This window comes from Leptidea sinapis, chromosome 31 (assembly GCF_905404315.1).
Source record: "Leptidea sinapis chromosome 31, ilLepSina1.1, whole genome shotgun sequence".
Taxonomy (NCBI): Eukaryota; Metazoa; Arthropoda; class Insecta; order Lepidoptera; family Pieridae; genus Leptidea; species Leptidea sinapis.
Window position 1 is genome coordinate 3,395,064 of NC_066295.1, and position 22,524 is coordinate 3,417,587.

Consider the following 22,524-nt stretch of genomic DNA (forward strand, 5'->3'; position numbering starts at 1 on the left):
CATCTATATTATGTTCATAAAATTATCGTACCACAATGTCAGTTGTATACTACACCAAAACAGCTCGATCGGTTTTTATGAATTTTTATATGCATATTTGGTAAGTCTTATGCTGAGATCTATAAAGCTTACTTAGACTTTACTCAGTCTGTACTTACGTAAAACTTAGCTGAGTGTAACAAAACTTTAGAATAAATGATTTTTACTCAATAATTTACCAAATATTACAAAATAATTATACCAAATATAAAAAAACCGCTTACGTAGATTGAATCAAATACCACCAAATCAATATCTAAAATTGTATTATATTTTTTTTTTTTATGGAATAGGAGGACAAACGAGCGTACGGGTCACCTGTTGTTAAGTGATCACCGCCGCCCATACTCTCTTGCAACACCAGAGGAATCACAGGAGCGTTGCCGGCCTTTAAGGAAGGTGTACGCGCTTTTTTTGAAGGTACCTATGTCGTATCGTCCCGGAAACACCGCACAAGGAAGTTCATTCCACAGCTTTGTAGTACGTGGAAGAAAGCTCCTTGTAAACCGCACTGTGGAGGACCGCCACACATCCAGATGGTGAGGATGATATCCTAACTTGTGGCGTGTCGTGCGAAGGTGGAATTATATTACATTATGTCGGCTAAGTTGTTTTATTATTTAAAAGATAAGCTGGAAGTTATTTAACAGTTCTTCTCCTCAATTAATGGCCGCTTTACGAACTAATCTAGTACCAAGTGTTGGTGCACTATTTTATGTTATTGTCACTCCCTATGGTAAATAAATATATTTATATTTCAGGATTATCAGTTATTTATAGATAGTTTGCCATATTATTATCGATTAACAACAGAATGCTGCTTAATAGCAGATGGCCCATCTGCTATTTCTGTCACTTTGTGACTGTGAGCGATGACTCTGATAATAGCACTTAATTTCTTTTGCTGTAAAGCACTATATCCCATTAGGTGATATGGAACCTCGAAACTACATCTTTCAGTTTCACAAAAGGCTATAATTTAAATTATTAAAACTTTCGTGAGACATTAATAAGTTATTAAGAAGGTACATTTTCGCGAACCACTACCTACCACTACACTCAGCCTGGTGAAGTACCTCCGAATGGTCCGAAACTAGTCGGAACCCATACTGATAAAACGTGGGTAAAGCCGTGCTTATAAATAAGGTGATTACACCATACCTAAGGAATTTTATTTTCTGTTTAGACCAGTGTGGATAATTTTTGGAACCAAAAAAAATATTAGTAGGATGCAACCCATTGGAAATTGAAGAGAATATAACAAAAATGAAGGAAAAATAATTTACGGGTGATCTGAGGTCGGTATAAAAAACGGGTTGATCTCGATTTCCGGTAAAACTGCAAGTCCTATGGAAGAAAGTCAAATGGCAAAGTTGTAGGTAATAAAAATATCTCTACAACTGTTCTACTTCGATTAGCCAGTCAATTTACAGCAGAGTTTACCATAAGTTGTACGCAAGTGAGCTTAAATTGTCCTGGATTGTCAACGCTCGTGTAATCTCCTGCACTGTGCGAGGAAGCAGAAAATTGACAGCGGTTACTGCGTTAGAAGGCTTGAATGTAAAATAGATGGAGCGTAGAAGTTTACTTGTGTGTTATAAAGCCGAATATCGAGGTCGAACTGCGGGAGCCGATTGTACGCTGCACGATTAGTTTTGATACGTGGAAAAAGAACCTGAATAAAACTTCAATTTTTAAATTTTACATTGCGGAAAGACGTTTCTTTAAAAAGTAGTGGGTATTTGTAGTGTAATGTATTCATGAAAATGTAGTTGCTTTTTATAAATACCACATACTTATTGCAATGTCTTCAAAAGAAATAGCCTATTAATATATAAGCAAAAAAAATCCATGGAGACGCAGAAATCAACAAATAAACCTAACTTCTAGTCTGAACATATATTAAAATTAAGTAATTAATTTTTTTTTTGTAACAATTTTTGATATTGAATTTTCAATCTCTTACTTAATTTTAGTTTCAATAAAAGGTATTCAATACATTTACAAATAAAAATTAAATAGGTAAACATTAAACGATTGTTCAATAATTTTATTCAGCAATAAGAGTTAAATTTGCTAAATTTGCAAACTCAAAAGTATTAAAAACACCCAGTCGCAGTAGAAGTAAAGGTAAGCTCGGTGTTGCGCGGGCGCACGGCGTGACTTGCCTCCTTCTCAGTCTTTCAGTAAACCGTTGACTTTGGCGCAGTATTCACGCGTCTATTGCGCTTCGGACATTTTATTTGCTTATTATAAGTAGAAACGTGTTAAGTATTTGTGACAATTTTTATAAGTTAAGTTTCGACAGGCAAAAGCGGATTAAGTTGAAGGTTTTGTGAAATTGATTCTGTTTTGGAAGTTTGCGTGTCAACGGATCGATTGGTAAGTTCGTAAATTTACCGCAACTTCTGTAAGGCTGTTAAGAATTGCATGTGAGGTGGTGATATTTTTGGTATCCTAGCTTTGATTACGTGGAAATTTGAAAGTTGTAGGTACTTAGAAAGTGATCGATTTATATTTACATACATTGAGTGGTACTCAACGACACCTCTGTGCATTATATTGACGATGGAGATAAGACATTGTAAAGATTCCTTAAAGCCGAAATGTGAAAAAACGGCCATAACATTTGTGAGCGAAAAATAATGACAAATCTATTGTTAATTTATGTTTCAAATAAGTTTTCACAAGCAGGAATTTACTTAGTATTCATGTACATACATCTCCAGAATTACTGCTATCTATTTACAAATATTTAGATGTATATCGCATCATGTTAGAGCATTCACCTGTTCACGTCCGATTCCTCAGTAATGGCGGTATATGACAACTAACTGTAGTGAAGCCTTATTTAACGCCTTCGCACAATTGTTCTTAATTATTACGTGGATTCCGTAAGTAACAGTGATGCCTATTCAAGTAAGGAACTAAGTGAGTCTTGTTTACAATGCTGTGTAACTTTCAATGGCTAACCTTGGTTGCTTAATTTTAAGAGATATAGCTTTATTATAGTGTTTTTTCATATTCAATTGAATATATATAACTACGTACGCCTCTCTACCAGGGGGGGTGGACCTACATTCGTTACGTTCCTAACATGTTCGCCTAGTACCTTCGAATTGCATCAACAGCCTTTTGAAAGTTAATACAATTTTAAACAACAAAATCAAATAAAATTCTAAAAAAACAAGCATAATTGGAACACTGATTAGCGGTACATACTCGTAATTATAATATTGCAAAAGGATAATCAAATTGAAACAACTTACCACTCCAGAAGCCAGGAAGAATGGAATAGAATAGAACAGTTTCAATTGACGCGTAAGATTTGACAGCTCCAAAGCTAAAATGTCAATCAAATTATTCATTTAATTTTTGCGAGATAGGTACCACAGTTAAGCTAAAGTGAAATTTAAGGCTTAGATCTATACAGCGTACTTAGACTTTGCTCAAACTTTACTTACGTAAAACTTAGCTGAGTGTTAGCTTATCATACTCCCTTATTCATAATAGTCTGCTAACTTAAAGCATTGCTAATTCTCACTCGGTCTTCTTCTATTGACCTAAGTCAGAATGAAAAAAAACAGTCCTTAGCGGCTGTTTAAAGTTAGCGGACCATTATGAATAAGGGGGAAAATCTTTAATAAGTTGAAATTATACTGAGATTAAGGAGGCTCCTTTGCACAGGATGCCGGCTAGATTATGGGTTCCACAACGACGCCTATTTCTGCCATGAAGCAGTAATGTGTAAACATTATTGTGTTTCGGTCTGAAGGGCGCCGTAGCTAGGCAAATGAGACTTAACGAGCGTAATTGTAGCGCTGCCTAGAATTTTTGGATTTTTCAAGAATCCTGAGCGGCACTGCATTGGGCAAGGCGTGTCAGACACTATCACCTGAACGTCCTGCTCGTCTCGTCCCTTATTGTCATAAAAAATATCACATTCAGTTAAGTTTTACGTAAGTAAAGTCCGAGCAAAGTCTATGCACGCTCTACAGATCTCAGCATAAAATTCAGAAATGAATTTAAAAATGAAAAGTCAATAGTTCTACAACAAACAGATCATACTCATAACTAGGCACCCACATCTGACTTATTAATAAACGAAATATATAGTTACTCTAAGTTTAAAAATTACTTCTCCGTGTCATGTATTTCTGTAGTGACAAAGGTCAGATAAAGACAAAAAGTTTTAATATTTGGAATAATTTTACTTGGCGCTTATTTATAACATAGAATGAGTATGATCTGTTTTTTAAAGAATTATTTCAAGTTATATTATTGTTGCTACTCCTAAGTACTTAGAATTGCGTTGTGATTAAATTGATTTAAAGATAATCATAATATAATAATAAATATCTATTTATTTTCTCCTCACAAAGATCTTAAAGATAAAACAGTACAGTAGTGTTACATTTTGTACAGTATTTTGTGAGGAGCTGGTGTCTGAAGTAGGTTGACCCTGTATTACAGATCACCAGGACCTCACCCCCAGATATAAGGATCACAATGATTAAAATAGTATACATCTGTACTAGGAGCTTTAATAACGATAGATGACTTTAAATTTGAAAATTACTAGTAATATAATGTGTATGTGTTTTTGAGTGTGTGTGTGTGTGTGTGTTTAAGATCTGTTGATGGTTCTAAGAGTCCTTGAGGGAACACTTCAATTATTACATTAAACTAAAATATTTTTTAAAAATAAAATCTGCTTTTCATTTTTAAGTTACACTGTTTTAAACATGTGTTTGTTATGTTAGAAGCTAGTAGTTCTTTCATAAAAAATAAACTATGATCTTGTATGTCCATGCTATGGCGACACTTAAACGTTATCTCTTATCAGTGGGCATTAGTTGAAACTAGATTATAATTATAGCTTAACCTGATAACGTTACTGTAAATGTTGATTCATGATATCTTGAAGAACATAAGAAAGTGTCCAGAAGTGTAGTACATTTTTAGAAATATACTGTTTCCGAAATTCAAAGTTTGACAGAGTCATCAGAATGGTACTACACGTATGATATCACTGCGCTTACACTCAAATGTAAGTAAAGCCAGTAACCTTTCACTTTACGATTGAAACGTCATACGAATACTGATGATGGCGTGTTTTTTGTCCGTTTGTTAATCTTTCATTAATTAGTCTTACGGCCGTTTTCAATAACCTATTTATCCTTAGTTTAACTTACCAGAGGTAAGACAAATCTATCCTTTTACGCTTACTTACATTTCAATTACCTATCGACATAAAGCATTGGACTATAACTATATTGGACATAACTATGGATAGATAAGATCTTGTCATTAAACGGTGACAGCAATGTATCCGTAACTAGAGATACGTTATTGAAAACGGCCGTTAGTGTTTGCTAGCAAACCGATATCATTTCGAACCGCTACTTGCAATCCATATTTCCCTTGCATAATGATGGTTTGTATAATCATTTGGCACTTATGTTCTTTATCAAAGTTGTCGTCTTGTTATTCTGCTGGTTTCCATAAAACTGTAGCTTTCTCATCGACCTTGTACCTACCTAAGACACATAGAAAGCTTTGGGTCGCTCGTCTAATCTTCTATTACAAAAATATATAATTTTTAAAATTTATAAGAATGATGTCAATGCGTAAATGTTTAACCCCTCTGAAACATTTTAAAGCGCTGTAAAAGAAATTGATTACACAGTAACTCTTACTTCGTTTTGAAGCTTGTGGGTTCGTTGTACACCTGACCAAGACACAAAACTACAGGTTTGATACCGCTAGGTTCAATAACAGTCGCTTACTTAATAGTAAGCGTAGGTGTCAACTTGTTAGTAATATTTAGCTGTTTGTCGGCTTTTCAGCCTTATCACTATTCTCCGACTAAATGTATATAAAAAAAACTACGTTAAATAAATCCGACTTCAAAAACTTAATAGTATAAAATAACTTCATAGAGATTTAATTTAATACACCTCTTATGCAAATATTTTTTATACCTTTAATATTAATAAAATATAAAGTTATTTATTATTTGTATTATAAATAATATTATTTGTATGTGCTACCTATTAAGAATCACGGAAATCGGATCATTGAGAACGACCACCTTTTCGAAGTCGGTTAAAAATAGGGCGATGTTTTCGACAATTCGACGTCTTACACCTGTTTTGCAAGACGGGCAAACGTCGTCTCTAATTTTAATTCTACCTTCCCAGGACTAGTCGTTGCCGATGACTTCTAGTAGTATTGTTATGGCACTCCAAGACACATTGTAATTTTGTATTATTGTGGGTATTGTGTACCTGTGACTGGGTGCGATGGTAGTCCTAAACAAGCTCCACCGTCATACTGTAGGGCTTCCAGGACTAATAGCTATCTGAAAATATGCGAGTAGGGATGTTAGTTATTCAGACCTAAAAAGCATTGTTAAAAAAACTTTTATCTGGTAAAGGTTATTATAACATAAATGATTATCTTTATGATACCACAAACTGGCAATGGAATGAAATCCCTCAGGCTATTTAATAATAAATGTTTACTGTATGATATTACATTGTAAACATATTTTTATGAAAAAAAGCACGCTGAATTTCTTGCGCCTATTCTTCTTCAATGAATGTTTTAATATTTGAATTTATGATGCTCATCGGACAGTGAATTCTTAATGTCCTTGTAAATATGTTCAAAATGCTATAGAAAACTATAAAATAACTAACAGTAACAAGTTCCTTTTATAGTTACAGTTAATTAATAGGGGATTAGTAGGACTGACACTAGTGGGAGGCTCCTTTGCACAGGATGCCTGCTAGATTAAGGGTACCACAACCGCCTTACCATGTGTAAGCATTATTGTGTTTCGGTCAGAAGGGCGCCATAACTAGTTAAATAAGCCTTAACGTCCTATGTCTCAAGGTGACGAGCGGAATTGTAGTGCGGCTCAAAATTTTAAGAATTAAGAATCCTGAGCTGCACTGCATTGTAATGGGTAGGGCGTATCAATTACTATCAGCTGAACGTCCTGCTGGCCTCATCCCTTATTGTCAAAAAAATAATTATGGTTAACTTCATGTGCAGGATAATATCAAAGCGTAACAACTTTAAATCCCACTACGACCCTGAGTGCGAGCAAGAGCGCAATATCTGCAATACCACTTCCTCCGTCTTATGTCCATGATCTTTGGTGTAACGATAGAAATCTAAACACACAAAGGAATGTAAACATTGAGTCTGTTTGTTTATCGATTTGTTTTATTTACAAACAACGATACATTTTATCCGTGCTAAAATGTGATGTGTTGACAATTTTGAGTGATGACGTCATTTTGTTTGTTTGTTCTACATTTAATGTTTCTTATTTTTGTTTACTTTTAATTTTTTTTTTTACTTTGGGAATTTAGTAAACAAATTGAAAGAAGTGTTTAGTTAGGTATTTCTTTAAATATTTTGTTCGAGATTATCTTTATTAGTGTAATATTATTAAATTAAATGAAAAAAAATTTATATCAAATGTTTTTTTATATCTACTTTATATCTATATTATATTTATTTTTTATATCTATATTATATTTAAGAACATTACGGTCATGTACATTACACATACATATAATTTTAAATTTTTATCACAGATAATATCTGGTGTATAATGTGAACCTGCTTTCAGAAATCCTATTTATATCAATATCAATCTGAGTCTATAAAATATATACCGTAACTGTGTGTTAATTGATAATATATATACTTATATACTCTCCGTGACTTTAGCTAGAGTTGTCATACCTGTGTTATTTATTCATTATTTATCAGACTTTTATGTTAAAACTAATTTACAAGAATATATCAGCATGCATATTCAAAGATTCCACGCACTCAAGCGTCAAATTATTGCCAATAGTCAACAAGCTAACCTGCATTGGATCTCTAGAATATTTACTCGGATTATTGGAGTTCGAACTTCCTTTCCCGGGATTTCCAGGCCAATATGACAGAGTACCTTCGAAAAACATGATGCACCGTCAACAATCCTGTGATTCCGCTGGATTCAAAAGCGTAAGATGGTTATTATGTTCCTCTGATAATATTAACCTCCTGATAATTTCTAATGGTCATACTGCACTTCCGGCTATACGTATTTCCGATAACCCAGACATGTTTGTCGTATCTTATTTTGCCTATTTAGATTAAGGCTCGTACATTTGAAAAAAAAAACATTGTTAAAATAATGAAACCCAGTAGTCAAGGGTTTTTCTTCAATCGAATTGAATTTTCTTAAGATGGCAAATATTGTTCAATTTAAACATCCCTTGCTTTAACTATTCCGGCTATTTGGGATTTTATTAAACATGCCTGAGGCGGGGATTGAATCCGCAACGCCCAAAAGTAATCCATAAATATAATCTCTGTTATTAATATACCATTAAGGGTCTTTTGTTTCCTATAAAACCTGCAAATAACATGATTGATTTTTGCTTTTTCTTCACGTGCCTCTCCATTACTGGAGGTCAGCAGTCAGTGTTTTGAACTTCTCCTTGTCCATGGCTAACGAAATATTTCTTGGACTGTCTTAATGCCAGTCCACTCCCTAATGTTTCTGAGCAATGACTTCTTTCTTCTTTTAGCACCACTTTTACCAGCAATTTTGCCATCAAAATAGTTTGCAGCAGGCGGTACCTATCGTTGCGCTGTATATGGCATATGACCGAGGTACGAGATCTTACGTTGTTTGACGGTTTATACACTAACCCGATGTTGCATTTCGACAAGAACCTCTGCGTTAGACTCACTTAACCGCCTTACTTATGCGGAGCATCCTACGATACGTCCACATCTCGAAGGTTTCGAAGGAAGTAAAAACAGCAAACATGCATGAAATACAATATATGATATATTTTGTTAAATGAAGTACTCATGAGTTTCCTCCGATTCTCTTCAATAACAAAAAATAGCAGGTAAAAACAAGTCGTTATAACATTTATATTTAGAATTCCCGAATAGAGTGGATGGACCAATAATAGTCGTGCTTCAAAACGTCGAAGAATTCAGAGAAAAGAAACCATTGGAGAAGAAATAAAATCAATCAAACATCTATATTTAGAATTCTTGAATAGAGCCAATGAACCAGCGACGTCCGCGTATTGACAACGTATTGCATACAAAAGACATCAACGCGTCAACCGCACACGCCACTTGATGAAAGTCGTGACAAAAAGCGATTCCAATTTTACAAAATTCAAATTCATTATAAATTCTATCACGCTTATTGAGCTACCTTTCAAGTTTATATTAGACTGTGAGTGCAGGTGTAAATATTTATTAAATGAAATGGACTTTGAAGTATCGAAAATAAGAAATTTCTTCAAGTGTGGAATTGTTACTAATTTGTACTAATAACAGGGGTATGAAATATTCGATCTGCAAGCTTAAGGGTGTCGGGCGCAATGCGTTGGGACTGGGGTCTGGGGTTGTGACGTGTTAGGATCAGAAACCGCGGGGTGTAATATTGTCTCTGTTATGGATAGACCGCTTAACAAGTCGGGTAATTTATTGGTTAATTTATTTTAAACTTTATTCCTATAATAGTTTACATACAGAGGCTTAACCTCCAATGTGAAAAGTCCGCTGTTCTCTTATAATCTATTATAATTTTTAGTGCGTTGAATGAATTTTTTTATCCAAAATAACCTTAGCTTGATTTGAATGGAATTAATTATTGGAAATTATTTAAAACTTATTTAACTGGAATTTAACAAATTCATACTGAGTATTCTACTACTGACTACACTTATGACAATGGGACAAACAACAGGAGGATGGAACTCAAGCACAGCAGGTCAAAGCCAAATACTCAAACCCAGTTGACTCACAACTTTATTCAAATAGGCTAGAACTGAGTGGGTTTGAATCGTTTTTACTTGCAAATATTTAAATTAAATTTCTGAATCTTCAGAATGTCAGTCTAATTATTCATTTTATTGAATATTATGACAGTTCTTCTTCATAAGAGATATTCAGACAGGACCGACTAGGATACACTGTGGACGCCTTGTAGCTAGGAGATACAGAAACATACGTCACCTCTTACAAAAATAGACCTTAAAAATATTTACGAAAGAAAAAGGACTTTCTTAGAATTCAAATTTTGGTTTAATTTTCTTATCCACAGTTGTAAAAATAGTTTGCCCTTTTATGAAACTAAATTTCAAACGAAACGAAAAGTGTGTTAAAATACATTCTCTATTTACGCATTATAATCACTCAAAATCATTACAGTTATAAATTACATACAATACCCGTACTGACGGCTTAAAATGATTAATTATATTCACGAAACGCAGTTGTGAATAATGAAAATCTAAAGTTCTTAATGAACAGAACACTTTCTCACGCATCAGACAAAAAATTTGTCGCCTGAGGCGGTGACTGTAATAATATCACTAACTTTCTAAAACAGTATAACAGTGTTATGTTACTTTTACATCAAAAAACTTTATTATATAGATAAATGAGGACTTGTTCTTGTATCTACAAAGAAAAAATAAAAAATCATAACAGAGTTATCCAAACGTCTATCAGAGGCGTACCTCTGAATCCATGCAAAGAGGAAACGTTGCCAGCTTCATGGGCACCTTACCTGCCCACCGCGATGTTCGCGATGTATTCTATTTGTAAATAATATTATTAATAGATTATTTAAGTTTATTTATTATTTTTTATATAAAGAGTATTATTAATTACGTGTAATGAAAGTAAAGATTGGTTAATTATTATAGATAAAGAAGTTGTTACATACACCAAGAGTCAAAGGGTAAATCCTCATTGAAGACGTTTAAAGTAGTAACAATGTTATGTGTCCACATTTCAAATACATGAACAAAATAAACTTGAACGTATGTATATTTCCAACTGGGAACGAAATAGACCGACGACGGCCGTAAATTGCTTAAAATCGCTTCGTAAATAAGCGATTATTTCTCGTAAAAGTAAAGGATATTTATATAAATTTGTTATTGTTGGTTATCCATATTTACATCCCCATAAATATGTACTATCACGGACCTTATTGTAGATATTTTTATTCTGTACAATACTGTAGTATATTATTTTGATCAGCCAGCGTTTGCAATGTAAGCGCAAAAAATTATGTTTATTTACGACATCACATTAGAAACCTCAAAAATTATCAGTGTTTCGCTACTATACTATGCATGTATTATACATATAAACCTGAATTATTATATCTATAAAAAAGTGCATCATAATCCGTTGCGTAGTTTTAAAGATCTAAGCATACATAGGGACATACTTTTTTTATAAAGATTCATTTTTTAATTAGAAGTTTGATGATTAAGTATAAAAAATCTAGATTATTATTTTTTACAACGGCGTCGCTTTTTCCGCTCACCAATCAAAACTATGTAAATAGCTGGACTACAAAGAATTAATATTTTATGATTGAAGTTGATGAGTGCAATCGCAGTGATGCTGAGAACTTTATCTAAGAATCCTGAGGAGTGGAATGTAGTGGGCAAAGGTTACGTTCTTATAACTATAACTAGGCTATAACATAAATGAATTCACTTGACGATAACAAATCACGGAAATGGGGCGTTTCCCCCCGGGCTTTTTATTGAATTAATTTTAATTGTAATGTTATTTTAATTATTTGAAAATGAGGGTTGCTTTTTCGCGCCCGAACTTCTCACGTTTGAGACATATCACTTCAAATGTGAGGGTAAATTTTGAAGATCTGTCATTTTAAAATCCAACTTAAAGGTAAAGGGAACAGGACAACGATATATTTAATACAATATACTTACTTAAAAATACATAAATACTTATAAACATCCAGGACTCGGAAACAAACATGCATATTCATTATATAAATGTTTGCACCTACCGGGATTCGAGCCCGGAACCTTTAGCTCAGTAGGCAGAGTCACTAACCACTGGGCTACATGGGTCAGCTAATCTAATAAAGGATGATGGGGAGTTATCACCATTGTTAGTAGTAAGTCAGTAATTAGGTGAGTACGGTACTTCCGTTTTCATAAAAAAATTGCTTATACCCGCGACCTCTTTCACTTTGAATTCATATCATTTGAACTTTTACAAATTCGAGATAAAATGTTCTGTTCTTTCCTTTAGATCCCTGACAGCGTTTCTGTGAAATTTCATGATTAACTCTGTAGTAAAGGCGTGAAAGCGTTACAAACATACTGTTACACAATATTTTAATATTATATTTAGTTTCAGGCATTTTTGAAGTTTGTGCTCTTTTTTGCACTGTTACTATTTGTAACTTAGTAACGACCAACCTACTCGTAGCTTAAGTAACAAAAAAGCCAACTGTGTCCGTTACTTTTGATAATCTTAAGTTATAAATTCCATCATCATTAATTCTACCATTTGCACAATAACAGATTCTTATAACATAATAATTGTCATCAAGATCATTCAAGCCTTTATTGTGCTTGCAATAGGCTTTAATATCTCTTCTTCAAAGATCTTTCCGTCTCGTATTAAATCTCACAATGAAAATTCAAAGAGATAAAACAAATGCTTGCACACAAAGTACTATAAATTTAATCGTTACTTAAATAGGAGATCGTGATTGTATATAAATTGTATCATTCAATTCAGTTTTTCAAATAACACTCGATAGCAAGAATAAGGTGATTGCACTGGACGCTAAATATAGACACAGCCTTAGTTATTCGTATTGCGTATTTAAAGAGTTACTCACTTATTGAATTAATTGCTCAAAACTTTCAATAAAGGTATCTTTGATTATTAGACATTAAAAAAAACATTTTATATTCGCTTGATACTAATTATGTAACGGATCCTTTAAATTTAATTTTCACCTTACAGATTTTCGTACTTATTGTTTACAAATTTGAACATGTAAAAGGGCTGATGACATAATATTTTCATAACTAAATGTAAATCCAAACCCTGTATTGTAAAAATATCGACAAATCGGATATGTATCCTATATATCGATATTTTTATAAGAAAAAATCGAGTATTTTAAGTCAAAGAAGAGACTGAAAAAATAATCGCGCTCAAGTTTAGTCCATCTAATTATTATTATGAATAAATATAATAGGTATACTTGATTTAAATACTATTTTAAAGTTCAAATATTAAAACAATTACCTGTATGTATAAGTAAATAAATCGAAAGCCGCTCAGGATTCTTGAATGAACCTGAAATTCTCAACGGCATTATTGCACTCGTCACTTTGAGACATAAGAAGTTAAGTCTCATTAGCCCTGTAATATAATTAGCCACGGCACTTTTCAAACAGAACCACAATAATGTACATTTCTGCTACACGCCGTTATTTTTTTTTTATGGAATAGGAGGACAAACGAGCGTACGGGTCACTTGGTGTTAAGTGATCACCGCCGCGCCGCCCACAATCTCTTGCAACACCAGAGGACTCACAGGAGAGTTGCCGGCTTTTAAGGAAGGTGTACGCGTTTTTTCTGAAGGTACCCATGTCGTATCGTCCTGGAAACACCGCGCAAGGAAGCTCATTCCACAGCCGTCATTACCCGGTATATTGTGACAAGAATCTTCCCGCTGGTACAATAAGTATATAGAGGCGACTAAAGGCATTTATCAGTGATAGACTCAAGTGCACACGATGCCGCCTAGATTATGGGTGCCACAACTGCGCATTTTTCTGCCGTGAAAGAGTAATGTGTAAGCATTATTGTGTTTCGTATTGAGGGGCGCCGTAACTTGTGAAATTACCGGGCAAATGAGACTCCACATCTTATGTCTCAAGGTGATGAGCGCAATTGTAGTGCCGCTCAAAATTTTTGGGTTTTTCAATAATCCTGAGCGTCACAGCATTGTAATGGGCAGAGCGTATCAAATAGCATCAGCTGAACGTCCTGATGGTCTCGTCACTTATTGTCATATAAAGCAACATGAAATTGGAGAGAGTAGACATACTCTCTCCAATTTGTGTTAACTCTTGAAAATATTATTTTGCCTTAGATAAGTTATCACCGCGACTTAGCCCGTGTGGAAATTAGTAAAATCGTTATATTGGAACAAAATGCCTTTATATCCTTTCTGTACCTCTGAGAATTGTGGCACAATTTCACGATGATCGGTTTAATAGATTAGGCGTGAAAGAGTAAAAATAAACTATTATTGGCATTGAAATATGACCCTTAATATTTTTTATCTCTTCTTACTATTACTCGTACATAATATAAAGTACTAATAGTAGCATTATTTTTTTCTTTTGCTAGAATATATTTTCAGTGTGTTGTGAAATAATCAAACTATGGAAACTCTTTTAGTTACTGAGTATTTATTTGATATCTTTTTATTATATATAAATTACCCTAGATGCAAGGATTTGTTGAAAACATTCTAAGAAGCTTAAGTAAATAAGTTTACCAAGAAATATATAATACAATAATTGTATAAAATATTTGCGAAGAAATTTGTACCGTTCCGTACTACAATATTATACGTAGATTATTAAACTTTAGATAAGTGATACTTGAGGATATTTAAAACCTTTCTGATCACGTCCACGGATACTCCACCGCGATCTGACTTCTAAATTTTTATCCATCCGGTTAAATCGGAAGGATCACAGTTGATACATCCTCTATTATTGTCCAAAATGTAATCTATACGTAAATTACATCAAACAGTGCCTAGAATAGCTTAATAAAAATGGTCACAAACAGAAGCCTAGCTTACAAATCCGACATTAACAACTAAAATATAAAAAAACTCAGATGGTGTTATTACAAAAACAACATATTTAAACATTGCTTAAACACGTGTTTTGTTAGACAGTGACCTAACTATAACGTCATAGACATTACAATAACAACGGCGTCTAAAATTTATTTAATAAAATTAAAATAAAATTTGTTTAGCTTGTGTTTAACTAACACGTCGTTAAGCGTGTACAGGAAAAATCAAAGGAGCGGAACGCCGTTTTTGTCGGCTGTCATCTATCTGTCATCATATAATCTAAAATGATCACTCCACGGACACACAGACAAGAAATAATCCTAAAATTGTATTTGTTTTCTTTTATTGGTCCTAAACCTTTCAAAACCGGGTAAAACGGCTCAACTCGCATCCGAGTCGCGCCATTTATATGGTTTAGTTGTCACATACAAAAGTCAATTTATAAGATAATTATATTTAGTTGGTGATTAACCTTTCTTATAAAACTTACGAGCGCAGGTGAACATCGCAATATATTTACATAACAATGAGCTCATCGCAGCGCGGAATAAGACACAGGTCACATAACTAAAATAATTTCGACATTAAATGCATTCAGCACAAAATATTTCAAAATTATTGTTTAAATAATTTGTAATTTGCTGAATCTGTGTTGGTTTTGAAATATTTGCGCAACACTTAAGTGCTCACAATACATCTAATATTGTGTTAATCTTTTGTTTATTCAGATTTGGTATTCTTCTGTTATAGCTTTACAATCTTTTAAGTATGATAAAATAGTATCATAGTTTATTTGAAGCTTAAAATGTAGTTAGTAAAAAATTTGACCGTTCGTCTGTATGGTCGAGCAAAACGCAAAAACTATTCATAGATTTATTATATATAATCAGGATTTTGTTAAAAAGGTCATTATTCAAAACCGGTAATGTAACACGTCGAGACAGTAAAGCTAAACAATGTTACCAGTAATAATTTGCGCGGTAGTATTATTTTTTTTGTTGACTTTATTCTAGCAATATAATATTGAAATATCCAAAAGCAACTATTTGATCTGTCGTTAATATCGTTAGTGGCAGTTGAGGCAGTCTATTTCGAATGGTTGGTTGTTTTTAACATTCAATAAGTGATTTCGAATAAGTGATAATATTTGAATTTGACACATTTATTATTTTTCTGTACTTACGTTTAGTAATTATTATATAATAATAATAAATTTATATTTCAAGCATGTAGCAAGCGATGATGATGGATGATGTAGATGGATGATCATGCTATCAATAACTCAATTTATGTTGTTAAATATTGTGTAATATTTGTTTTTCATTTTATGATCTAAATAATTTGTTATTTAGAGTGATATTCCTCACTTCTGGGATTAAGCATAAAAAATAATTTTGGAACAAAATTTATGAACAATGCGAGTCCCACATAATTATGACCAAAAAATTTTATTTATTAGTTAACACCAGGAACAGACATAAACTTATAATACTTACTACTCGGTTAAGTCGAGTTAGTAAGTATTTTGTGGGGCGATGTCTATGCTTTTACAACAAGATCCCAGAAAATGTTCAAAACAAAAGTATTACGTTATTCAAATGAGTTGTTAAAAAACGTTTGTGTGGTAAAGGTAACTAACTGTAACCTAAATGACTTTCTTAATGATACCACAGATTGGGAATGGAGTGACCGCCCGCAGGCTATTAAATAATAAGTTTAATTGTAGATACAATATAACTTTGTAAACATATTTTTTCTATATGATGAAAAAAAAGCTCGCTGAGTTTGTTGCGCCCGTTCTACTCAGGTCTAAGGCATTCATTTTGGAATGGGTGGTAGTTTATGACTTTCAATAAGTGAAGTTACATCCTATTTTGAATACAAATATTTAAATTTGAATTTGAGTCCCACTCTTAGTAATGGTTTCACAGTGCCATAGGATGTGTTTTGGGTCTTAAGTGGGGATAAACGGTAGAATCTGCATATTTTGGTTTCACTTAAGTCAATTTTGTTAAAATGTTCAATTAGCTTCCAATTGCCAGGAAACATATGAGGGTTCGCATTTATCCCTTTCCATCGAAAGGTCGAGGGAAAGGAGAGCCAGGAAAATATTATCTGTATCAAATGGGAGATAACTGTTCCTCTCGGAGACAGGTGTATGTATGTCTGTAATGTATCAACTGGTCTTTAAGTTGAGATCAACTTAGCACTTAACCTCGTTGATAATTTAAGTAGGTACCTAAAGACGATAACCGTTATGCAGAATTTGTAAAAAAATATACTTGCTTTCACTTCGACCCACTGCGGAACTCTACAATCGAGGCAAGTTATATTTTTACGACGCTGAAGAAGTGACAGGTTGAAACAAAAGACAGGCATTAATAATAATACAAAGTGGTGTTTATAACTTCGGGGATTTTAGAGTATTTAACTGTCTGGAAATGGCAATCACGTGATCAAAATGGGAACCATTAATTTTATTACGGCAACTATTAGATGCTTGTGTGCGTGGTATCTTGACACTCAATGGCATCTTTAAAATTTTGTAACATACGCTTCGTGTTATTTTACATTGAAATTAATAAAATACAAAATATTTACTGATGATATGTGATCCCAGTGTCTTACTGGTAGTATTATTTCTACAAAGTCTTACTACGCAACCCCGCATTGTAGTTTCAATTATCAGCAAAGTTTAACAGAACATGTGGCACGTCAACGTTGCACATTGCTCGAGATTGGCTCGAGTACGCCTGCAGTATCTAGTTGGATTGCAGCGGAGACCAATCCTTATTCTAAGAAGTATATAATATATGTTTATTTCGTGTTTCATACATCCTCTTGTTTCGGTGTTGCTCTAACACTTTATATTCTAATCTAATCGTCAATAGTAATATGACTTTATTATTTCATTTCAGGTTTCTTAATTGCTGACACATTCATTGGAATCCTACTCGGTGAGTTTTACATTATAAATACGTCAACACTGACATTTGTCATAATTAATTTGGAAAACATTTAAACATCATATTATTACGTAATTAGCAACAGTCGCTGGAAGAGTTTCAAGTATATTTATTTGGCAATGTGGACAACAATTTTTTTTTTCGGAGAGGAGGAAAATACGTTTACGTATTCAAGACCCCGAAACGGGGCCCATATGTCGGGCCTCTACCGACTAAAAACCTCCTCTGTGCTGATAGGCCTAAGGCTTTTAAAGCGAAGCCGGGCGGGGGCCGTGGAGGCCGGAAATGTAGCTCTAAGGCGCAGAGCGTCTCGGAAGGAGACTCGAAGCTTAGATCGACTGCTCGCTAGGCTGGATGGAGACGTATTTATATTCATGTTCAAAGCCTTTGGTAAAACCACAATAGTATGACTTTTATAAAAATAATTGTTGAGTAGGTATGTTTCTGATTCGTCTCAAATGAAAAGAGCTTCTAAAGGAGGTTTATACATAAATATTTCAACCAGGACCTTCGGCTGAATAAAATGTGACGGCATAATATTAGATCAGTCAACTTATAAAGACACATAAGTATTCAATTTATGATGTAAAAGAACCCCAGGTTACTACTTCATATAACATTCTAATGGAATTAAAATAGACAAGGAAATCAAAATTGCTTTTCTGATGCATTGATGAGCGTTTAATTAAAATAATTTATTTCTATAATATAATAAACTCTGTTATTCTAAACACTTCATACTGAGTTTTGTAAATATATGTATTTCTTATTTAGTAAAATGTATTTTGTATATGTATTATATATTTCTTTTGTTATCTTTTGTTTTGAATTCATTTTAAAATATTACTGTATGAATAATTTAAGTTTGTGAAGGTATACGTGTGCGTTTTGAATTGAAGTTTAAACAGGAACAACCATTTTGTTTATTGACTGATTTTAGTGAATGTATTTGCGTTGAGTTATGTATCTTAAATTGTGCACGGCGATAACAGTTATTCAATATTGTATATGCCTATTTTGTTTACGATTGTTACAAAATGAAATTGCCAACATGTTTATCTTCCCACATTGGCACGTATTATACAACTGCTTCAGAACGTGTGAAACATAAACACTGGGGAAAGTGGCTCGCTATCAAACTGACCAATAGATCTGCGTGTTGCAGTCTTTCGACACTTTCGATTACTGCTTTTCTGATTCAAGGATAGATATGCTTTTATAAACTCAAACTGAAATGGTAATTAATCAATTAAGTCAAAAAATAGTAATTTTTTATTCGTGTAGTAGCAAAATAGCACTTTTGAATGTTATACCTACATAGTTACACATTTTACCATTTACCACCAGTTGAGGAGAGCTGTTGAACTTTAATGAAAAGAAATAGCAAGAAAGTCAAACCAACTCTTTGAAATCAAAATTTATAAAATTCTATTAAAACGCAATTCCTGTGTGTTTTTTTGTTGTGATTGTAACTAGCCCATAATCCTACTACGGTATACTAGTCCATATACGTTTATGGATTAGTTACGGTAGGGGAATACTTATCAGTTAGGTGATATAATTGGTGTCGGACTTAGTAGGGTGCAGCAAAAGTAGGTCTATTAGATATGGTACTCTTCTTGGCATGGGTGTATTAGAGGGAGACTTGAATATTTGGGCACACGAACTATAAAAGTACTTGCATTAACCCCAGCATTAGTCCTATGTCTTCAAGTACTAAAAAATCCATAATATCACATTGTAGATTATTTACTTTGTGACTTTTAACGAACATTACTGCCAATTTCTTTAAGTTTATTCATTGAAACTAATGTCTAAAGTTAATTTTTCTGAATTGATTTAAGTAAGCACTAATTGATGAAATCGTAAATTAAGTGTTCATGTCATAATATAATGATGAAACTTATAATGAACGTTGAACTTTATAATAATTCTTAGTTTGTCTTTTACCGAATTATAATCTGCTCAATAACTTATTACCCAATCATTCTCAAATCCTTCATTTTATTTCTTAGTTAAAAAGATTTTCAAACAAAGTATTTTCGAGTTAATTCAAACGTTATTCATGATTAGCGATCTGTTTAACTAAGTATTAACTATACATGACATCCAAGGCCACAGAGTATGTCATCGTTTACATTACAAAGATGAAACTTAAGTGGGTAATTAGGTTTTATCTTTACACTTAGCCTTATTTACGACACGCGGCCGGTTTTTGTCGCTGATTTAATAGTCTTACCTAGTTTTTGTTGGTTTCAGTTGTTCACAATTTTCGATGTTTCTGTGGTGCTGTTATCGAAGACGGAAGCCTGTTTCATTATTAATTTAATCATGTCTATTTATAAATATATTTCTGTCGTGCAATGTGACTTTAAAATTAACTTTATTCTAAGATTGTACGTTTTGATCATAGGTTATAATGTAGTCACTGAAAATTGGATTTTGACATTTCACATTTTTAGTTTATTTTGCAACAACCTCTACACTCAATCTACTAATTTGAAGAAGAGTGATCACCGCGGCCCCGGGTAGCTTACAACACCAGAGGAATCAGAGGAGCATTGCCGGAATTGTAATCCGACGGGTTATACGTTGATGATAACGTCAGAAAGATCAACATACGTAGCAAAAATAAGATATAAGTAATAGAAAGAAGGAACGAAGAAAATAAATTTTATTGGTTCAAAAACATATTTACAAACACAAAAAAAAATACACAAAGACACAAATTTTGAACCAAAAGGTGGTTTTCTCAGCTTTATGTCGTGAAACTACCCAGAACGCTGGTTCTGCAGACGTAATAAATCCAATTAAAAAAATAAATAAAATTCCAAGCAAAAATATAGTTGTGACACAATACTCATAGTTAGGTAAAATTAAATAAATTTGAATAAATTTTAGCTTTCCTTGCAATAATCTTTAAAAGCATGCTAAGGCAAGCCTAGAGATTGTTCTTCATAGTTTCTAACCCCAACGCAAAAGAAGGGTTGTTATATGTATGTGTGAAACAAACACGTTTTTGAAGGAACTTCTGTCTCATTGAGCTACTTTAGGAAGTTTGGGATATATGTATATGGAATAATATAAAGTAATACACCCTAGTCTTATGATATAGAATTGAGTGAAAGTATTTAATTAAATAAACATTCCTATAATCGGACACAAATAAATTGTTTTCACCACTGCGCGATCACTCGCGTGAATTCTAATAGTAAAAGTGAATCCAGCCAAGTGTGGTTGTAGCCGTGTATTAAGCCAATATACTCGTAGATAAAATATCCAAATATAGATAGTAATTTTGGATGGAAATTAAAGACCACAGTTAAAAATTTATAACAAAAAATAACGGGTTGCACTCCGGGAGTGCCGGCAAAAGTGAAAACTTGAACATTAACGTTAAGCATTTTTGAATATTTTGGAATGGTTAGAGAATAATTTCACATGAATTGCTTTATTTATTATAAAAGAACTAGCTTTTATGTAGTTGATTATAATATTCTCTTAAATATTATATCTCTCAGAAAAATCAACTTTCTTCCATAATTTCAGTGACTGTCTTAAGAATTTTCGATCAGGCCACGTGTCCTGACGCGAGTTCAACATTTTATCCCAAGAAAAATGCTCAACGCCGCTAAAGAAGTTTTCACTTCGAAAAATTAATTGAAAGCAGTTCGGTGTTTAGCGAAATGAAGTGCAAATCAGCGTGAAATGTATAAGGAGGTTATCCCAAAGCAAATTATCTTTTTGATAAAGTTACGACAGCATTTTATTGTTATCTGTCCTTGATAGGTACGTGTGAATAATTTCAAAGTAATTCGCAATACATTGTGCTAAGTAAATCAAACGTCTTGCCAGCATTGAAACTTGCTATGAAAGACTCAGATATACGTCTAACTAATTTATAGTTACGAAAGTAATATTTTGTTGTAATAAAACTCCATTCTGCAAATTGTAGTGAGCCGGTCTTAACTACTCAATATGGCGTACTGCAAGTACTGTTACGTTCCCGCGCAATTTTTTGTAAACTGCACGCCTTTCGGTCTGTTTTCTATTTCAAGTTATTTGCTAATAATATGTATTAGTTACTTGTAAATGGCCGAAGTAAGAAAGGTTTGTATAAATAGAATAATTTCGTTTGAGAGAATGAGTTCGCGAAATGTATAAATTATGTTTGTAGTTTAATCTGTTGGTCAGGAAATAGTTGTTATTATTTTAAAATGTTTTGCGTTCATAATTCCACATAGCATTCGCCATGACTGGCCCCCTAGTAAGTTATTTTATATCGCTACGCTATTCGTAAACTTGTTTGGTTTCAATGTACGATTGTACTGTCGTCGCCACAAGTGCTTTGAAAAAATACATCTACAGCATACTTATTATGCGAGTAATAATATTATATCATTAATTAATATTTCTGAGTTTATTTTGAGTATTTTTTATATTAGTGCTGTAGGGATTTAGATTTTATCAAATTCATTAGTCATTATATCGTATTGCTACTGATGTTATTATTAAGTGGTAGATTCAGAAACTTAAAAATATCAGCCTTGTTTTTAATGATATAATTTATCTATATTAAATTCTTATAACCTTAGAAAAATTAGAATAATTACTTTGGAAACAAATGAGATACTATCTATTTTTCTCATGACCAAAAATATTAATTAGGTGATGGTAATCATAGGTGAGGACGGTTTTTTTTTTTATGAAAATAAGGGACGAGACGAGCAGAATGTTCCCATTACAATGCAGTGCCGCTCAGGATTCTTGAATAACCCAACAATACTGAGCGGCACTACA

General features: G+C 33.1%; 1 protein-coding gene across 2 annotated transcripts in view; it reads left to right on the forward strand.

The window, feature by feature from the left end:
* Positions 1 to 2,236: 2,236 nt before the first annotated feature.
* The window catches only part of LOC126974027 (uncharacterized), a 104,068-nt gene continuing 83,780 nt past the window's right edge, over positions 2,237 to 22,524 (forward strand). For both annotated transcript variants that reach the window (XM_050821395.1, XM_050821396.1), the window contains exons 1-2: positions 2,237 to 2,421; positions 17,677 to 17,715. The gene's annotated coding sequence lies outside the window, so the exon portion shown is untranslated. The remainder of the gene's footprint in view (positions 2,422 to 17,676; positions 17,716 to 22,524) is intronic.